The sequence below is a fragment of the Hipposideros armiger genome, unplaced genomic scaffold (assembly GCF_001890085.2).
Source record: "Hipposideros armiger isolate ML-2016 unplaced genomic scaffold, ASM189008v1 scaffold_171, whole genome shotgun sequence".
Classification (NCBI taxonomy): domain Eukaryota; kingdom Metazoa; phylum Chordata; class Mammalia; order Chiroptera; family Hipposideridae; genus Hipposideros; species Hipposideros armiger.
The window spans coordinates 148,577-170,430 of record NW_017731521.1 but is presented as its reverse complement, the minus strand read 5'-3'; the positions used below and the strand labels follow the sequence as shown (position 1 = coordinate 170,430).

Genomic DNA, 21,854 nt, shown 5'->3' with positions numbered 1-21,854 from the left:
TAGACTTGAGAGGTGTAGAGAGTGGTGAGAAACCATGACTATTGCATAAAAACCATAAGCAAAGTTCAGAGACTGGACCCACGCTTCTTTATTTGACCTAATCTCCCTTAAGTCCCTTCTTGGTCTCTGATCATATCTTTCCCCAAACCCAACTTCCCCATTCGCCTCCCCTTGCTTTCTAAAGCTTACTACTGGGGCTCAATCTTTTCTATATATTTTGACCTTAAATGACTCTGAAGAGGAAACATCTGAATGAGAAGTACAATGTCATGTGGAGGAAAGAAGAACTACTCCAGGGAGTGGCACTCTAAGTTAACTGGACAAATTGCTCAAAATGTCTTGTGGGAAATATCTCAGAAATGAAATACTCGTGCAACTGTTACACAGGCTTACTTAAAAACATATCTAAGAGGAGGCCAGGTGGCTCAGTTGGTTAGAGCGTGTGCTTTGAACAACAAGGTTGCCGGTTCGATTCCCACATGGGCCAGTGAGCTGTGCCCCCTGCAACTAGATTGAAAATGGCGACTGGACTTGGAGCAGAGCTGCGCCCTCCACAACTAGATTGAAGACAACTACTTGACTTGGAGCTGAAGGGTCCTGGAAAAACACACTATTCCCTAATAAAGTTTAAAAAAAAATACACGTCTAAAAAATCTGCACTATATTTACCAAGAAAACAAGAAAATGGAATCCACAAAGTATCCACTTAACAAATGTTTATTGGTCACTTACTATTGGTCAGGCACAATTCTAGACACTGGAGACTGAACGAAGTCTGAAACACTGTGCTACAAATACAACATCACAGAATACACTAGAAAACTCAGTAATACCAATCCATATGATGACTTCGGGGAAAACTTTCTAAATGGAAGAAGGCTGACCTGAAGGAAGAACTTAGAACGACCTTACAAGGTACAAAGAAAGTTTTTGCATCCATGAGAAGGGCATGGGAAAGGCAACAGATACTTATTTTGCATCTCACATTTCCCAGGCGCCATGCTAGATGCTTTTATATATGTTATATTTTTTTAATTCTCAGAATTATCCTTTGACTTGGGTTTTATGCTTCATTTTACAGTTAAGAAACTGAAACAGACAGAGCGAGTGGTCAAACTTTTATCATATGCCTGGTTCCAAATCCATACCTTTTATATAAGAATCATGAAGTTAGGTCTGAAACTGAATTTATGGCCACTTCAAAGTAATATTCCTAATATGACTTTATGATGGCAGAGAAAAGATATCTCAAAGAATGTGAGGTAGAAGAGTAGATATAAATAGCATACCAAAAAAAAATCTTCACAAATTTGTAAGATTCATACTTCCCAATTTTAAAACTATCACAAAGGAACAGGAATCAAGATAGTGTGTGCTGGCATAAAGATAGACATATAGATAAATGGAATAGAATTGAGAAAGCAGAAATTAAACTCTCACATTTATGGCTAATTCATTTTGGACAAAGGTGCCAAGAAAATTTGATGGGGAAAAAAATAGGCTTTTCAGCAAATGGTGCTGGGAAAAGTAGATTATTCAAATGCAAAATGACCTTTAAGCTCTGAAACTTAGTTACCATATGATGCACCAATTCCACTCCTAGGTATATACCCAAGAGACTTTGAAACACATGTACACACTAAAACTTGTGCAAGAATGTTCATAGTAGCACAATGGAAAATAGTCAAAAAGTGGAAAAGCCCAAATGTCTATTAATTGATGAACAGATAAACAAAATGTAGAATATCCATATGTTATGACTTGAGTGCTTGTGTCATTCCAAAATTGATATGTTTAAGCCTACTCTCCAGTGTGATGATATTTGGAGGTGGGGGCCATTGGGAGGTAATTAGCTCAGGAGGATAGAGTTTTCATGAATGGGGATTAGTGCCCTTATAAAAAGGAAGCTTGGTTTCTCTCTCTGCTCTCAGCCATGTGCGGGCACAAGGAGATGGCCATCCACAAACCAGGAAGTGGGCTCTCACCAGACAATGGCTCCACCAAAACCTTGATCTTGCCTCCAGAGCAGTAAGAAATAAATGTTTGTGTTTTAAGCCAACCAGTCATAGTAATTGTCATAACAGCCCAAACTGACTAAGATACTATACAATGGAATATTATTCAGCTATAAAAAGGAATAAAAATGGAGTCATACTAAATGTGGATGAACATTGATAAAGCATTATGGTAAATGCTAAGTGAAGAAAGAGAAATAAAAAAGGTCACATATTGTATGATTCCATTTATGTGAAACGTCCATAATAAGCAAATCTAGGGACAGTAGATTAGTGCTTGCCCGAGCCTGAAGGTAGAGGGAATGGGGAAGTATGGGATTTCTTCTGGGGCTGATGAAAATGTACTGGAATTAGAAAGTGGTGATGGCTGCATAATTTTGTGACTGTACTAAAAAAAAAAATCACTGACTTATACACTCTAATAGGGTAAAGCTTGTGGTATGTGAATTGTATATCAATAAAAAATCCTCCCTGCCTAAAAAGAATCTTTGAATCAAATAGAATCAGATATGCAGTTACCCATTTTCTCCCACAGAAACCACTGGCCCTGAGGGGAATATCTACTTTTCTGAGTTGGATATGTGATGCTGGGATCTAGTCCTAAGATTCAAAAAAGAACTATTCTGGGCTCTGTAAGAGATGAAGAAACTCCAATAGTAAAGTTTTGAGAACTCCACCATGACTGCTTTAAAGTATCATACTCAATTAAAAACAAATGGGGAGCCAGCCAAGTGGCTCAGTTGGTTAAGAGCTCGCTCAAGAGTGTGAGCTCTGAGAAACAGTGGTTCGATGCCCAGCCAGAGCTGAGCTGCCAACAGGTGGCAGGATGGCTCAGCTAAAAAAAAAAAAAAAAAAAAGAGCAAGATACTATAAACATGGGAACTTATAATTTCCTGCCAGTCCACATAAAGCCTTCTGAATCTATATGTTCTAGTGAACTCATGGAAAGGAAAGAATGAAATAGCAAAAGTCAAAGGTGAAAGTCAACTCCAACACGTGGAAACAGCAATACAAATCATGACAAGACTTGTCAACCCTGGCTGCCACATTAGTCATCTCAGAACTCACAAATAGATCATGGGAATTCCACTTCATTTGAGAGGTTTCTGACAATCATATCCAGAAATGAAACATGGGGTCCTCCAAGATCTTGAAGGCTTTCTTCTATCCTGGTAGGCAATACCAGCTTAGATCGCTGAGGGCCTTTTAATAAGCAATCAGGAGTGTAAGTAAAGCCCTTACAGAAAGAGTAAAAGCCAAATCTGGATGTGATGCTAAAATGACCTTTACGCTCCGTTGGTTGATCTTTGATTTATATCCTTGCTTTACATTTAGCAAAGACTCTGACCCACATTTGAAAAACAAGCTACTAGAACACTACTTCTCAGAAATACCACCACATAGGTTACAATAGATACTCTTATGTACACAATATCCACACAAGTCACTAGTCGAACAACACAAGCTAGTGAAAAGCCTGAATTCCATTGTCCGCAGTCAAATGAGCAAGATAAATACAGCAAGCACAAATATTCCCAACTTTTGAGAGGTTATGTTTCAAAAGGTAGTTATAAATCAGCTGTTTGAAATTCAAAACACATGTTTTCATAGAAATCTGTTAGCTCATGGTCACATACCCAGGGGATCCCAGAGAGGTCTATGCAATGAACTTGAATCAGAGAGCTGATGGCACGTCTTACAGGGGCATATTGCCTTCCAAGTTCAACTCCAGAACGTAGCTCAGAGTGGCAGCACCCCGGCGACAGCATCATGAAATAGGGTGCACACTCTCTGGTCCCATCATTCCCCGGGAACCCTAAACAAGTGGACAAATGCAAGCCATGGCCCACGGTGGGAATCCCTCCCTACTCTCATTCAGACACGCAAATCCCTCACAAGGAACCTATATGGCTGGGCGCGTCTATGGCTTTTTGCTTCTCCTCCAAAGTTCTAATTTCAGTAAATGTCAGCTTATCTGGAAATGAAAGCAACAAAAGAGTTCACATTATGGGATTTTAAAAAAAAAAAACAACTTTTTGTTGAAGTACAACATTCATACAGAAAGCCTAACTGCTGGATTAAAAACAAAATACATGTCATAGAGAAGATACATGAAAAGCCATGACTTGCGGCAACTTCTAAATGTCCCTCATGGCCAAATGCAGGTGGTTTTTTAATCACCATGAGTATGTCCTCCACCCAGCACAGAGGCCGTACGTATATAGCAGGCACCTCCAAGTCATTTGTGGGGTCTCTGTACCTTTAACACCTTAGTATTGTGGACCTAATTCATTTTTTTCAAAACCCTAGAATAACTTATATGCACTGTGATAGGGATGAATGGGATTGGCCTGGCCTCAGAAGAGGTAACACTTATGTAGAAATAGAAAACAGATGGTTAAAAAAATATTGATAGTAACCACGCATAAATGCTGAGTGTCTAGGCTGTGTTGTGAAGTGTCCCAACGGAGCGCAGTGGGGCGGACTGGACATAGCACAACTTCGGTGTTAGAAAAGCAGGGATGCCCTTGTCAGTGTGGTCTGGAGCCATTTGCCTTTTTGCGCCTTGATTTCCTCAACTAGCAATCTGTTCTCCCGCAGGGAACTGTGGGGGGGGGGGGGATTAAGTTTTCAGTGGATACGTTGGTGCCTTTAGAACATGGCTTCACAAATACAGAGGGTGCCAAAAAAATGTATCCCATAAGAAAAGAAAAAACTATTAAAATTATAATACTCAATATATACTGATAACAGAAGATGAATACAAGTCATGTGTATACAATTTTTTGGCACCCCTGGTATGTATCACTCATTAAACAATGAAAGAAATAGAATGTATTAAGGGATTCGTCATTATAATACACCCAAAACAAGAGTTGTAACAACGCAAGCCACCCTCGCTAGTCCTCTCCCACCCTGTCCTTGTCCCCGCTCCTAGCTCTCCTCTGACTTACACTGAACTGCCAGCTTAGCCCCTAGTCCTCAGTCTGACCTCATTCTAGCCTGACCACCTGGCTCTGACTCACGGCCTTACTGTCATCCCTGCTATTTGTGCCTAATCCCCCAGCCAGGCTTCAGGTTTTCAGGTCAAGGATCTGTGTTCCCCCCACTCTCCTCCCCCACCCCCCACAGGACCTGCCACACTCTCTCTGATTGAGAGCTTCTTGGGGAAAAGTGAAGGATCAACCTCCTTATAGAAAACCACAGGGTTAATTCTGAATACAAAGTAAACTAATTACCTTGGGGTCAATACAAAAGGAAAAACTGAACTAAAATAAAATAAAAGCCAGGGTTGAGTTACAGTTTTAAGAGCAGAAAAAAACAAGAAAGAAAAAGCAAACATATAATATGATCATCAAGAGTCTCTACAGTGTGTAGTCTCTCCCTACATACACGCTGTAGCAGCAATGGGACCAATTAAGCAAATTCTTCTTCAAGCTTAGGGGCAGCAAGCCTAAACCTAGAAGATAGTGTCCATCAATTATGATAGATTATCTTTCAAGAGAGGATTATCTTTCAAGAGAGGGTCTTCGCGAATCTCAGTTCTTTCTTTCAGGCACTTGCTGAATTGTCTTTGTAGAATGAGGCACATCATAACTGGGGGATCGGGACTACACACGGTCTCATCTGTAAGAGGGGCTCTGTTCCTCAGCACCCTTGTTTCTAAGAACAGGCCTCTCCCTGTGCCCCTCTCCTCCCCTCCCCCGCCTGGCTACTGAGGTGACCCCAACTAAGGGCAGCCACTGCACTGACCAAACTGAACCAACCAGAGTCACTTTGTCCAGAATTTGGAAGGAAGACACAGGGAAGGGCAGAGGCCAACGTTGATCACCACAAGGCTTAGCTATTTTTAGCCATGGGCAGGGAAAGCAGAGATGAGACCATGGGAAGGCAGGGCAGGCAGACAGAGAGAGGGACTGAAAGACAGACAACGAGAAATAGACCACAGGCACAGAGAAATTCAGAGTGAGACACATAGACAGACAGACGTACAATACACACATGCACAGAGACAGAGCCAAGGGCAAAGTATCAGACACACAAAGAGAAACAAATCAGATGGGGAGGCTGAGAGTGGTGGGTGACCTGGTGGGGAACGGGGCCAGCGGCGTGACGGCAGGCCGTGTTTGACCTGCCAAGTTCCAGCCGTGCTGCCTGCCCTGGGGCCCTGTGAGCTGCCCCTGCATCAGTCCAACAACACCCTCCCTTTCCGGATCCAGTTTCAGACACCATTTTCCATGCATAACATCAGAAAAGTAATTTAGCCAGAGGAAGAGCTGGCAGATTTCAACACCTATTGCTGATAGCAGTATAAATAAGCAAAAAATATTTGGGTAACCTATTTAGTAACTGTCATCAAAACGTTAGAAAACATTGTTCCCCTCTTACCAAATATTTGTAATTGGGGGAAAGTGAATGCAACCTTACTGCACAACAGTAGAGGAGAAGTTAAGCCAGTTATGTATTATTTTGTAGCAGGAAAAATATTGCCTGTAAAAATATTTATGAAGAATGTAACATGCAAATTGTTCATGTTAAAAAAAAATGCTAAATCTAAAAAGTACATAGAATCATGGAAAAATGTATCTTGAAAATATAGATCACAAGAAAACAGCCAAAGAGATGATGGGGATTTTGCCCTCTCTTTCTTATTAATTGTCCGTATTTTCAACATTTTTATAATGAGAACCTATTCAAGATGATACATTTAATCACTTAAATTGAGAGGGGAAAAATGTAGTAAGAGTCTATCCGCTTACACCTTTGTACTTGTTTTTCTCCAGTTGTGAGTTTCCTATTCTTATGACACCCAGTATGGACTCCTACATAGGATTACCGACAGAGAAATGTGGTTACCCAATTTTCCTCCCAATAAGGTCGCGCTGACATTGATTTACTAAAAATATCCTCAATGCCTGCCCACCTAGGGTCAGGCTAGGTTTCACTGCTGTGGATACTCCACAGGGGGGCATCTTATTACTTTTCGGGGCAGTCAATTCCATTTTTCTTTTCTTTTTTTTCAATTCCATTTTTCAATGTTTTGGTGATGTGGGGGATCTCCAGCTTAATCAGCTGCCCCAAAGCTACATGAGCGTCTCATCAATCTGATGGCAGCCAGAGGCTATTCATGTGCTGCAACAAGATCCCCTCTGTCCTGGGCTACTTAGATCTATAATTGTGTTCCTCAAGGGTCCACCCCGGAATTAAGATGTGTCCTGGCTCAGGGTGTGCCCCTTCTTTAGGGATAAAACAAATCAACTATATACAGCTGCTATTAGTGTCCTCTTTTTCATGTATTTTTTATGTGTGTACATACGTATATGCAAAGGGGACAAGGGAGGAGGCATAGCAATTTATCATTTTTATATATGTCTTTGGGTCTTTATAACAGAAGAGCACAGTGGACCTATATACATATATACGATTAACATTCAAAAATTGTTTTAAAGATTACTGAATGGTGTGACAACAGAGTTCGGTGTTTTAAGTACCACGTATATGAGCACAGCAGCCACGAGCCTGGTAGGCTTTCCACTGACCTATAGCTACCATAACAAACTCCCCTCAGTTATCCGTTTCAACAAAAACCCCAGAAGCACGTGGAGATAGAGGGCGTGAGGTCGGTATACTTACCTGACTTTCTTATTTGTCTTCTGGGTCTTGACACTAGGGAGGATGCCCACCTATAGTAGTATGTGGCCAGATATCTTTTCAGGAATAGCAGAAATAACCCTATTCCAGCCCAAATCCTCCAGGACCCAGTAGTTTCCACATCTCGCCTTGCTAGGCCTCCCATTGAATAATAAACTTTCTTCCTTCTCGGTGGCCACTCGGCCATTTTTCTGCTTAAAGTGAGAAGCACTGAAATGTCTCAGGTAGGCTCTGTAAGGAGGGCTTTCCTTCCAAGTTAAATTCCTGAGGAAGAAATCCACTAGAGCATCCTTTAGCTTCTCGGGCTAAAAATGCATTCAGTGGCTCCTATTCAGATGGGAACATTTCACTGCCTTTCTCTCTCGCCGTGTGTAGCCAGCAGCATCCCAGGGTTACACAGAGAAGAGAAAAGCAGGAACGGAGGAGGGTTCCACTAGTGGTGTGTTTAAATCAGGCTTTCTCCTTTACACTTGAATGTAGTTCCAGGTCAGAGAGCTGGCTAAGGTTTGAAATGGCCAACTCCACAACTATTATTTTGCCCCTAGTCCTGCCATGGAAAAGGTTGAGTAGAATAGCTGTTTTGGTTTCCATGGGTTACTTTTAAGACCGAATGGCACACCTGGAGTTAGAAAGATAAAAAGCGTATTCAGTTACATTAAAATGATCCTTAAATAGCTATAGAGTAAAATCATATCAGCCTTCAGTTTTGCACTAGTGTGATGAAGAGGCAGACACAGCGACTAGGGGGGTGGGCTCCTATAACAGGATGTAGCAGTAACTGGAACTGATTATTTCTTTCTGCCTAGAACAATTACCCCCTGGGTATTCTGAATGGAGGAAAATGATAATGACCTATTTCCAGCTTCCGAAGCAGTGTATACAAGACGAACATTGGTTCATAAAAAAGCTCTCCAGTTTTCAGTGTAAACAGGTCAGATCATGTCATGCCCCTGTGCAAACGTCTTCGGTGAATACTCATTATTTACAAATCATGGATAATCTGGCTACAAATCAGAATCATCCACGAACATTTTAAAGAAAAATACACGCTCAGGTCCTCTTCCTGAAGATTCTAATTCAACAGTCATGGGATCTAAGTATGAACATTCTTTTAAAAATGCTTTTCAGATGATTAAAATGCACAGACGCTTTCCAGTTGATTAAAATGCATGGAACTGAGGACCACCACCCTACAAGAAGTCTCAAGTCTTCTGTGCTACACACGAGCCTCAATTCCCATTAGTACCCACCTCCCATCTCACCTTCCAGCAACACCCATCCCTTTGTAGTTCCTCACAAACTGTCTCTGAGCCTTTGTAGCAGCCATTCCTACCTCATGGTGTTCCTGGTGCAATAGCCACCACCCTGGTTGTAGCTCAAATGAGGCTTTCTATCCATTCTTGCCTAACATTCCCGGATACACACACAAAAGAGAAAGAAATCTAAACATACCACTATAGAAAATCACAAAGGAAGAGAGCAAGACAAGAAGAAAGGAACAGAGGAAATACAAAACAGCCAGAAAACAATTAACAAAATGGCAGTAAGTACACATGGATCAACAACTTACTTTAAATGCAAATGGACTAAATTCTCTAATCAAGAGACATAGAGTGGCTGAAAGGATAAAAAACAAAACAAAACAAGACCCATCTATATTCATTCAGATGTAGGCTCACTACAGATGTAAGGACACACACAGATTGAAAGTGAAGGGATGGAAAGAGATTTATTTTCCATGAAAATGGAAACCAAAAGAAAGCTGGGGTAGCTGTACTTATATCCGACACAATAAACTTTAAGACAAAGACTGAAATAAGCTACAGAGAAGATCATTGTATAATGATAAAGGGGTCAATCCAACAAGAGGGTATAACACTTAAAAATATTGTTTAGATGTGCCCAACATACAGGCATCTAAATCCAAAAAGCAAATATTAAGAGACCTGAAAGAAGACATAGACAATACAGTAATAGTAGGGGACCTGATTACCCCACTTTCATCGAAGGGTAGATCATCCTGACAGAAAATCAGTAAGGAAATATTGGCCTTAAATTCCACATTAGATCAGATGGACTTAACATTGCCAGGCTGGCACACACCAGGCTGCCCTTGCACATACCTTATTCTAGCAACTGTATTTATTACAATGAAAGGATTTGTTTGCATGCGTGTCTCCTTATTGAACTGTGTAAGCTCCTGGAGGACAGACAGTGTCCTTTTTCATGTTTATAACTTACGGTCTAGCAAATCGCCTGTCATATGATAGGTACTCAATCAATGTTCCATGAATGAACTAATAAATGCACCCAATGTGAAAGTAATATAGCCTACGTGCAACGAAGAATACTGGTGGCATTATTTGGTTTTCATTGAGCAAAAGAAAACTGGAATGAATATAATCACTAATTTTATTTAATTAGCTTCTCCATAATATGCCTTGGGTTCTAAGAGTTACTTAATAATCCTCCAGCACATAAAGAGAAAGCTCTTGGCAATCTTTAACTCAGTTAGAAGCAGCGCTACTCTCCCCTTATGTTTAGACCTTGTTTCAAGGGGACTCATATGACTTCAATTCTAGTCTCAGACACTGCGGAAAGAAATGTCTGAAAGAAGCTGGCAGGGGAGTTGGCAAGACAAGGATACACTGTACATGCAGTTCAGGGTTTTCTGAATAGCATTTTGCTAAGCCACAGGCTTACAGGATTTAAAATATGACTTGGAACACCAACTGTGATGCCAACATTTTTATTTTTAGATTTTTTTTTAGCAGAGAATATGGCTGTGAATTCAACCTACTCAGTCTACAAATCCTCTAAACTTCCTTCTAGAGAGCTGAAAAGATCTTGGCATTTCTCCAGGTGTCATTTTATTGGCACATGTAGTTGTGCTGGTAGAATTTGGGTAACTGAAAAAGAATTAATAACTGAAGCTCTAAATGATTCCCGTGATTCCTGCTGAAGTTGGCAAAAAATATCCTCAAGCACAGGAGAGACTTGCTTGTGGAAATGAGCATGGGTGGATTGTTCAGTTTTGTGTTTTTTTTCACAATGGTGCGTTTGCTTGCCGTTATGTCTTGTGTGCTCAGACAAGTGGCAAAGGGACGATAACAGAAGGACCATAATTTTGACAGAGAAAATGAGATTAGAGAACATTTGATGGCAGGGTAAAAATATTTTCTGCTTTATACCACCTGTGCTTTGCTGCTCAACACCTTAGCTTCTCATTATCTTTTTATTTTTCAGAAAAATCAACTTTATTGAGGTACAATTTATATACAATAAAAGGCACCCTTGTATAAGTGTACAGTTTGATGAGTTTGGACAAATGGAAATGCCAATGTAACCAGCACCTGAAGCAACCTATAAAACTTCCCTCACCCCAAATGTTTCCTCGTGCCCTTCTGCAGTCAACTTCCCCACTCACCCTTCAATTCATTTTGCCTCTTCTAGGACGTTATATAAATGGGATCATGCAGAAGACGCTCTTTTTGTGTCTGTTTCTTTCTCTCAACATAATGTTTTTGAGTTCCAGCCACAACGTTGCTAGTATCAGCAGTCCCTTCCTTTTTATGCTGAGTAGCAGTATTTCATTATATAAATAATACCACAATCTATCTGTTCACCAGTTGAACGTATGAGCTGTTTCCAGCTTTTAGCTGTGATGATGATGAAGCTGCCATACACATTCACACGTAGGCCTTTCTCTTGGGTAAAAGCGTAAGAACAGAACTGTTAGGCCACAGGGTAAGTGTGCTTCACATTAGAAGCTGCCAAGCTGCTCTCCACAGTGGCTGTGTCTTTTTAAACTCCCACCAGCCATGCCTGACAGCTCCAGTTGCTCCATATCCTAGGCAACACTTGGTATTGTCAGTCTTTTAAATTTTAGCCTTGCTGGTGGGTATAGGCGTACCTCGTTGTGGTTTCATTTACAAGGTATGAAGTCTGTTTCCTTCAACATTCAACCTGTTCCTCTTTCTATGGAATAATGAAACCTCACTGGGTTGGGGACTGAAGTCTTGGGTTTTATCACCAACTTTGTCACTAAGAAGTTGCATAATGCTGTAAAAACCATCTATCCTGACCTCTTTTTTTCCCTCAATCTACAAAATGGTTAGGTCAGGCCAAATAAGACTTATAAATTCTTGTTCTAAATAAAAATGAACATAAATGAGTTTTATCAAAAACAGCATATTCCTTTCATAATCGTTGTGTTATTTTTGCATAATGCCCTGGGTTTTCAGAGAAAATTCATATATATCCTATTTAATGCCAAAGGAATAATTTTCTTCAAAACACCACACGTTAAAAAAAAAAATCAAGAAAGGAGATTCCATTCTATGAAAGGCTCCCTCTTTGTCTGGTGCTTTGAAGCTGGTTTGCCATATCAGTGAACCTTAACAAATTCCCTTTCATAGTCAAGTCACTTCATTCCAAATTGCACCTGTTTTTAAACACTTTTATGATTCCAAAAGCACAAGCAATCGCCTTTGGTCACTAAGTTTTAAATTGTATGGAGTGACTCAATCAGCACAGCACCCGACTTCATTTCCTATTATGCTTTATCCCATAGATAATATTTCTTTACTATTGGTAAGCCTCATCTATCCTTTGGGTTCCTGTAAGGCAAGATAAGAAGAGTAAAGTGAAGGTGAGGGCAAAGTGAACGATAAAGGCAGGAAAATATCATACATTCTTCATGAGGAAACTTAAGGAGTCAGAAGAAAGGATAAAGAGTAATCAAAGGTGAGGGAGAAACGCATGGCAGAACACTAAAGGAAATTTGTCTTCAGTTCCAAAGAAACGTGTATGAAAAGAAAAAAATGCAAATAAAACAACTGGTATTCAGGATATGAGAAACAAAAAAACAACACTTTTTATCTTTAATCCCTGTCTAAACAAACAAATTATATATTGCCTATCCAAGATTCAGATTACACGTCACAAAGTTCTCCCGTATCTTGTTCTAAAGATATCTCAGAATATGCCAGCAAAAAAAAATAAACCTTTTGTTGCTGACATTGAAAAAAGACATGGGCTTCAGTGGGAGGTCTATTTTCACGTGAATTGAGGAAGTTGAGTTGCAGCTAAAAAAAATCCTATAAGGTATTAAAAAATATATATGTAGTGTACTTCTAAGGGCCTTTACCTATTCGGGGAAATGGAAAATAGACTAGCTGCCATCAACTCAGTTGGTCACTAACCTTTCCTGGGTCACTAATCTCTTTAAAAATCTAATGAAAGCTATGGTCCAGTCTTTCCAGAAAAATTATTAGGTGACTCTGCACGGTCCCAAGATGTCCAGCTCCCTGACGACCCTCCTTGGAGCCTTTAAGGGTTGAAGGTCCCCAGGTTTAGATGAAGGACCACTGATTACATAAATTCATCAGTGAGATTTCTGCTGACAATCATTCAAATATGACCTGCATCCAAAAAAAGAAGGCAAGCCTCTCCTTATCCAAACCCCAAATACACATGGTAGAATTTAAAGATGATTTTGGTAATCCTAAAAATTATTTAATAATCTCATAGGAAGTACATGTTTAGAGAAAGCAAATGAGCTGTGGGGAGGCGCTGAGACATCCATTCCCCAACCACTGCCTCCACATCAGGGTACGCCGAGACGGGCGAACGGTCATTTGAGTAGGTGGTATCAGTGCCTTGTTTTTCTAGAAAAGGTTTACTCTAAAAACAAAAGGAATTCATGATGGGGCACAGAGGGAGAGCGAATGGCTAGCAAAAATGTGTGTGAGCACACTGATACATGTGGTTTAATTGGAAACATTCAGAGCTATAGGTGAAAGAGGATAATTTGGGGATTCTGGGTTGTAAGGCAGATATCTGTCTGTGGTAGGTAGAATAACAGCCCCCAAATATTTCCACATCCTAATCCCTGGAACCAGTGAGCGTTACTTACCTTAGATGGCAAAAGGGACTTTGCAGATGTGATTAAATTAAAGCGCTGGGGATGGTGAGATTACCCAGGATTACTCATGTGGGGCCAGTGTAATCACAGGATCCTTAAAAGAGAGAGAGAGGAAATCATAGTTAGTAGAACGCAATATGATGAGATGTGATGATGGAAAAGGAGATATGGCATGGGACCATGAGCCAAGGAATGCAGGGAGTCTCTAAGAGCTGGAGAAAGCAAAGAAGCAGCTTGCTCACAAGAACCTCCAGAAGGAACGGGGCCCTACGGACGCCTTGACGCTAGACTTCTGACCCCCAAAATTGTAAGGGGATCCCTTTGTACTGTTTTAAACCACTAAATGTGTGGCTGATAACAATTTAGTTTGTTACTGCAGCAGGGGTAAAGAAATGAAGAGAAGTATGAAACAGCATATGGAAAAAGCATTTTCTAATGAACAAGAAATATCTCCACCAACATGGCTAAGAGCAGTTCAACCATGGCCCTGAGCCAGCAACACGTGGGGGAAGTTCCGTGGTATCATGGAAACATATAGGAAGGACTAGGAGTTAGGAAATCTCGGTCCCCACCCTCGCTCTTCCATGTACAGCTATGTGTCATCAGGCCAGCACAACCCCTTTGGGTCTCGGTGACTGATCTTTAAAATGAAACATTTAGACTCTATGAATTATAATATATCTCCTTAACAAAGGCCAGAGGACTTTCTCTACTGACTCGTTCTAACCAGAGGTCAGGTTTCCCATGAACTAGTTCTTACATGTCTTATCTTAATCCTTTTACCACCCTGTGAGGTTGGGCACATGTTCCCTATTTTAAAGAGGTGCTGTCATTTGCCCACCATCACTGGGATTCCAAGGGGCGCCTGACCTGAGGCTACCTTCTCATTCACATGCTGTGCTGCCTTTCCTGGTCACAGTTCACACTGTGGACCTATGGATTGGAGGGAGGTTAGAACACAAGAGCAAGAGCAAACCACCAACACAAACCAGGTTCGTGGATCTGCTAGAGGAAATGAAAGCAAAAGGAAGGGGAGGTGGTGGGGTGGGGGAGAGACCAAACTCCCTTACAATCAAGCGTTTTAAATGCTAGATGTTCAAGAATGAACTTTCTGGGATCCGTTTTTAAAACAAAACAGAAACTTTCAAGACACAAAGTGGCCTCCGTGAGCGTAGACGCCCTCCTGTTCTATGAGGTTGAATGCTATGCTACAAACGAGTGAACCTTCTCTCCTTCACATTCAAATTCCACAATCGACCTATGCTGCTGTAGCATCTCCAGCCTTCACGGTTCAAGGGAGGAGAATGGAAAGGCTGCTGCCCAAAATAGTTTAATAAGGCCAGCAGTGATTCATGGAGTAATAACAGGCCATCAGGCAGCCACCTGCAGACCTGGGGCCCTGCTGAGAGGGGATTTCAGGGCTCAAGGTTAAAATGCAGAATAAAGAGGATATTCATTATACATGTTCAAGGAGGGAAAGATCACTAGTAGCACCTGCAAACTCCCAAAAAGGGAGTCAAATATGAGGCAATTCGGCTCAACAATTTATTAACATTGTCCTGGAGTTCAAAAGCAACCGACCCAGGAAGGTAAGAAGCATCTCTGCAAACACAAGCCCTGTAGAACGGTTTCTCTCTCGACAGACTCTGATTCAGTCCCCAAATTTACTGAATAAATTCATGTGCATAACAGCATCTTAAGTTTATGAATAGTTTAAAAGAAGCAGAACATGTAAAGGAGAACAAAAACACCCAGAAAACTGTAAAGATATTGACAATCACAGACCAGTCTAAAAACCCAAACTGGATTAACCCCACAAGACAGAACACACGTCATTAATGATATTTCTGAATATAATTCTGTTCCCCCCCAAAAGTAATAGTTGAGCAAAATTTTAAGCATGTTATAGAAAGAAAATTTGCTTTTCCATAATTATTTTATCTTAAATTCTAGTGGAGGCAAGTATTTGCATATGCTCCCATTTCTTATCCAAAGTTGAGGTTTACATAATTAGATATTAGGAGAGAAAAGGAAATAGATGAATGATTCCCAAAGTGAATAACTTTGCTTTGGCTATCAAAATTTGGAATTTCAGCCAAAGAGAGTCAAATATACTTATGTAAAGATATGGAAGCGTTATATATGGCATAAATAAAATGGGTAAAACAATAATACTAAGATTTGTTGGCATAACATTGGTTTAGTCTATAAATAGCTCCATGGCATGCATAAGACGAGAAAGGCCAAGTTTAAAAAAAGAAATGGACGGAATGTGATGAAACTGATCAGGGAAGGCAGGCCATATGTGTAATTGTTCTAAACTGGGAATCTGAGAGAAAGTCAATTTTCTCAGCTGGAGTCAAAAGTAAGAGTTTGGAAGTGATGGAAAATAAAGTCATGTGAGAGCAGTTTTTTATATGTGAAAAGGTAACTCGCACCACTTCAATGCAGGTCTCATTTGAAAAACACCAATATCAATTACCTTACCAAATTTGTATTCAAATATTACACAGCATGCTCAACACTGATCTTGTAGATCAAGTAGAAATCTTCTTTGCTGGACATCTGAGAAACAATAATCTTTTCATTATATTCCTTTCATGTGTCTGAGTTAGAGGCTCTAATGGCAAATAACATTGTTTCTTGGATCAAAGACAAAATTGTCAATAATAGAATATAAGTGAAATGAAAACTATTGTTATAAAATAGCAGAAACAGAAAAATGCCTTCATCAACTATTAGACTAGAAGGTACCTGGGGGACCAAAATAGAAGACAATCTTTACTTATCAAAAACTTATCTATCTTTTTCCCCTAACCACTGAGGAGTAGCATAAAATACACTATGGTTTCAAGAAGCCCATGTTCGGGCTGATCTTCTCAAAATCAGATTAGAAATGGAGATGAAAACTTAGCATAACTACTCAAATGGATTTATTCTTTAAATAAAGACTGTGAAACTGACTTTGCCATGCAGGTTAGCTTTGAAAGAATCTTTTCTAGAAATGTTTTGCCTTTGAGAAGCAATGTAATGACCTATGTTTGAATTAGGCTGCACTTTCATTTATATCTACTGTTCCCTGGTGCTCAGTTCAACAGCGCTGGGCTTTTGGCAATAGGCAGTTGGAAAAGCCAGAAATTACAATTTTGCTGAAATGCCTTTTTCCTGGGAGAGTTCAGTATCCTTACTGCACAGGATTGTGTCATTTTATGTAATGCATGATCTTGAAAACTGTAGGTAGTCATTGAAAAATGACTTACAAGAACCTCATAGTGACTTTTTCTTTTTTAAAATAAGACCTCTTTTGAAAAGTATGTACAAGATTGCTCATTGCAAAGTTTGTATTAGTAAAAACTCTGGAAAATATATTGAGAATTGGTTAACTAAGTTATTGTATAGCTACACAATAACCTATAAGACATCTATTAAAATAATAAAACAGGCATAAGGGAGATTTTTAACTTAAAAAAATAATTACAGAATCATAAGAAGTTGCCAAAATAGTACAGAACCGTCAGCGTATCCTTCACCCAGTTCCTACCAATGGTAACATCTTATATACAACTAAAAAACAGGAAATTAACATTGGCACAATACAATTAACTCAACTACAGAGTTTACTCAAATTTCACCAGTTTTTGCATGCACATGTGTTAATGTATGTGTATTGTGCATAGTTCTATAAAATTTTATCACATGTATATGTATTCATGTAACCACCACCAAGATACAGAGCTGTTCCATCACTGCGAAGGACCTAAACAGGAGCCTTTGCAGTGCTAGCAACGTTCTGTATCTTGATCTGGATGGTGGTTATGCTATACACTTAAGATTCATACGATTTAGACTATAAGTTATGCCTGAATTTTAAAAAAATGATGAAGCTCTATTGGTTGACATGAACACTTGTTTAAGATTGACTAGGTTTTAAAAAATTACAAAACAGTATTTATAGGGTGATCCCGAAACGGGCCTGATTGGCATCCCCATAGTAGAGGCTTCTCCGAGTTCCCGGACTCACCTTTCCTTGACCTACCTATAGTTCAACAATAGATCAAGCCCCTGTGGCTTGAGTTGGGGAATGTCCCATGTCCCACCCTGCTCCCTGTTTTAGAAAGTCATGCTGAAATTTATGATTAATACACTTAGGCTTATTGATCACAGTCTCAGTGGTCTACCAGGTTAATCTCATCATTGTTCCTGGATTGATGACTCCACCAGAGAGCCACTTTGCCAGAGAGAAGGCAGTTTTTGGAGGTGTTTCTTTCCTTTATGTTTTTTTTCTCCCCTCAGACCACTGGTGCTCTGATAATAAACGCTTATTCTCTGACCCGACTCCTATGTCCGTCCACTGGCTAAGCAGAGCAGGCAGCATGGGCCCTGGACTTGTTTGGCCTCTGGTTTCAAGACATATTTTTTCTGTTTTTCATTGCAAAAATGCATCATGACTTTTCTGACAACCCAATATATTCTCAGGGAGGGAACCTTTTCCTTTTACCACCACCTAATTCATTCTTAGGTTTCTCCTGGTTGAGACGTTAACTTTACTATCTCCAATACAATCCTTTCTAGCACTCCCCTAAAACACAGCACCCATCAACTCTATAATGAAGGGGCCTTAAGCTACCAGTTTTAGTGAAAGATGAACTTGAAGCTCAATGTGTTACAATTTGTGTGAATTTTTCAAAGGAAGCTGAGACATTGAATACAGGCTTCTTTAGGACTAACTTTTCCTCTCACAATTTACAAAACACAAACAAACAAAAACCCACCAAGTACATTCTTTCAATACAACCTTTAATGACCACAGACCTCGCACGCACTGAAATTATGCAAAAGCGTTCCAGAGACCTCATGATGCCTAAGACAAAGATCCTGCTCTTCACAAGGTCAAAATTGCTATGCAATGAACCGGGTTCTTATACCATCAAGTGAGAATCAAGGCCTGGGAGTAGACGAGGGAGTAAACAATCCATTCTGTCCAGGAGTGGGAAGGTGGAAGGATTCCGGACAAAGGATGACCCCAGATTTGGGCCTTGAAAGCTTACATTTTGGCCTCTGCCGAGTGAAAAAGAGGCAGGTAGGGGGAGGGGAGGAGACAATCCTCCCAGGTCAGAGTCTGCCTGCAGGCACAAGAACCTTGAAGACCCAATCAGAGGACAGGTACACCGAATAGGAACAACGTGAAGGCAGATGGTTTTAGAAGCAGTCTTGACCATCATGCTAAATGTTTGGATTGCATTATGCTATATGCAGTAGGAAACCTAAGGGTTTTTAAGTGAAGGATTAGACTGGTGGCAGTGTTTACAGTGAGTTGGAAAGGAGAGAATGGGGAAAAAAAGATAAATGATTGAACTCAGAAGTATACCAGGTGAAAAATAATGAGACCCTGAATAGGGGCAGCAGCAGCAGTTGTAATAGAAGATACTAATTAATGCATTTTTATTTGTTTTTTTAAACTATATGAATGGCATCATGCTGAATATAACCTGCAACTTAACTTTTTTGTTCAACGTTATTCTTGAGATTTATCCATAATGACACATGTAGTTCTCCTTTTTTCATTTTAACAGCTCTGTATAATTTAGCTGATTGAATACACAATTATTTATCCATATCTTGTTCAGGGACATTAAGGTTGCTGCTTTTTTTTGTTTGTTTGTTTGTTTGTTTGTTTGTTTGCTCTAACAAACAGTAGAGCAGTGAACAGAGCACACACACCTCCTAGTACATTGTAAAAGACTTTTGGATAGCTGGAGATAGAACTGCTGGTTTATGGAGTTCTGAGGTGTTAACATCTTAAACCTAACTATTTTTTGCCAAATTATTCTCCAAAGTGGTTGTTCCAAATGATATTTCCATGAATGAAATATGAGTTTCCATTCTACATATCCTTGCCCACACTTGGTATAGTCACACTGTTTAATTTGAACAAATCTATGAGTGTAGAACGGGTATTCTTGTCCTAGTTTTATATTGTTTCTAGGATCTAGAGCTATTTCCAAAATAATCCATAAATTAGGTAGTGAGGGAGAGGAAAGAAAACTATATTCTGCTTGGATAAAAAGAGTAGAAATATCTGTTCAGAAGTACGCTTAGCTGCAATTAACAGACACCCAACACACATACACACACACACACACACACACACACACACACACACACAGTGGCCTAAATTTTAAACAGGGGCTTATCTGCCATGTAAAATCCAGACGGAGGCATTCCAAAGCTTATATGGCAGCTCTGTGGTCATAAAGAACTCAGATCTTTCTATTCTGGATTCTACCTTCAAGATCACCACCTTCACGGTCCAAGGTGGCCTATGAAACTCTAGCCATCATTCAAATTTGAAAGCCAGAAATGAAGGGATATGGGCAAAAAGGACATACCTCCCAGCTGAAGAGTTTTTTGGGTTTTTTTTAGCCTTCCTGGAAATTCTACTCAATACTCCTAAGTAATACTCACTGGTCAGATCTTAGTCATATGGCCATACCTAGCTGCAAGGAGGGCTGGACAATGGAGCTTTTTAGTTGGTTTTTGCCATAGTAAATAGTGTGATGAATCAAGACACAGAACACAAGAACAGACAGAAGAAAGGAAATGGAGCTCAACAGATAGAGGTCACTGGAGAAATATAGATTTAAGAGCTGTCAGCATGTAACTGCCACATGAAAATCACTAGAAGTGACTAAGACAGTCCCAGCAAACAACACTGATTAAGAGATAGTGAGGTGACTACACCAGGAAAGCCAAGATTTAAGAGGAAGAAAGAGGGGGGAAAAATCAATGAAGGAAGTTAAGACATAGAGAATATTCAGAGAAGGAAGAAAAGCAGTGCTCACCATGCAAAGGAGCAAAGTTTTCATTGCTGAGGAGGTGGTCCCTAGATGCTACCAGTAATTGCTAACAGAATTCCAGTTTAATTCAGCTACTGGAAAGTTCTGTACTCGAGGACAGCCTGGGCTCCTCCCAACCCCCAGGCTATAAACCATGATGAACCTGTCAGCTAACACCATTCCCCTGCTATTGACTGGTTTAGACAGGAGCCTGTGACACAGTCCTGGACAATGGGACCCTCGGGCAAGTTTGGAGAGAAAATTTACCATGCTATGAATGGCAGGGAGGAAAACTTAAGAAACTGGGTCCTTGATGATACTGTCCAGCTTGAATTAAGCAACTCTAAAACTGCCCTACTTCCCAACTTCTTTTATTGTAGCCTCTTATTTAAGCCTTGTCTATTTCGGTTGTCTGTTATTTGCAGGCAACATCATCCCCAACTGATAGAACACTCAACAGTATCAAAAGCTATAGACTGGCCAGGATGGCATCAGGAGGCATTGGGAAACAGGATTTAGAATGGAATGACACAGTTCCATCACGGAGGGGTGGAAATATCAACAACGCTGGGGGCTGTATATAAAGTTAGGAGAATTTCTTCCGAGTGACCTCTGTTTCTAGATAAAATGAGGACAAGTTCAAATGCTAAGAATGTGATTGTGGAGGGAAGTGGTATCCTTGAAGAACATAATAAAGGTTTGGAGTAGCTGATACAGAAAATGAAAAGGGGTATAAAGTTTGGATCAGCAAAAAGATTTCCAAGTAACATCAAGCTTAAAATCATACATTTGGAAGGGAGACAGTAATCTGTTATGAAGTGAAAACAGAGACAGAAGTAGACTGTTGACTCCAAGTTCCACAAAAAGACGAGTGCTTCTATCGCAGATCCATAGGGAATCACTGTACCTATGACAGGTCATCAAAATGGCTGACCATACTGTCCAGGTACATCAGGGAAGAAGTGATGAAGTGGGTCGGGGAGGCAAAGGCAAGACAGGTGGAAAACAGGGTCGGATCAGGGGAATAAATTCACAGGGTCTGAATAACAGGTACAGTGAGAGAAAGCAGGCGGGAAAGATAAGGGCTCTGGCAAAGGAAAGGGTATTTCAGAGATAACCACCTCAGAAGCAAGAGTACTGGGATGTGGCCATTGAGTGGGTTGCTGAGGTGGTGTGCAAGGGAAGATCACTGAAACCAAGGAGGTGGGGAACAGTGATAAGGATGTCAGATTGGTCCCCAAAATGGGCACAGCACAGGCCAGGAGCTCAAAGAAAAACAAAACAGCTACAAACTGAGAGCTGACAGCTCCCCAACCATTCTTCTTAATGTTTCTTCTCCGTTCTGAACACTTGCAGAATCCAATGGCTCCTTAAGAAGGAGAACTCCACTAGCCTTGGCATTAGTTTCAGTCAGATAACCTTTTA

General features: G+C 40.3%; 1 protein-coding gene across 1 annotated transcript in view; it reads right to left on the bottom strand.

The window, feature by feature from the left end:
• The window catches only part of OSBPL3 (oxysterol binding protein like 3), a 173,302-nt gene that overhangs the window by 108,735 nt on the left and 42,713 nt on the right, over positions 1 to 21,854 (bottom strand). The window contains exon 2 of the mRNA XM_019651984.1: positions 13,585 to 13,687. The gene's annotated coding sequence lies outside the window, so the exon portion shown is untranslated. The remainder of the gene's footprint in view (positions 1 to 13,584; positions 13,688 to 21,854) is intronic.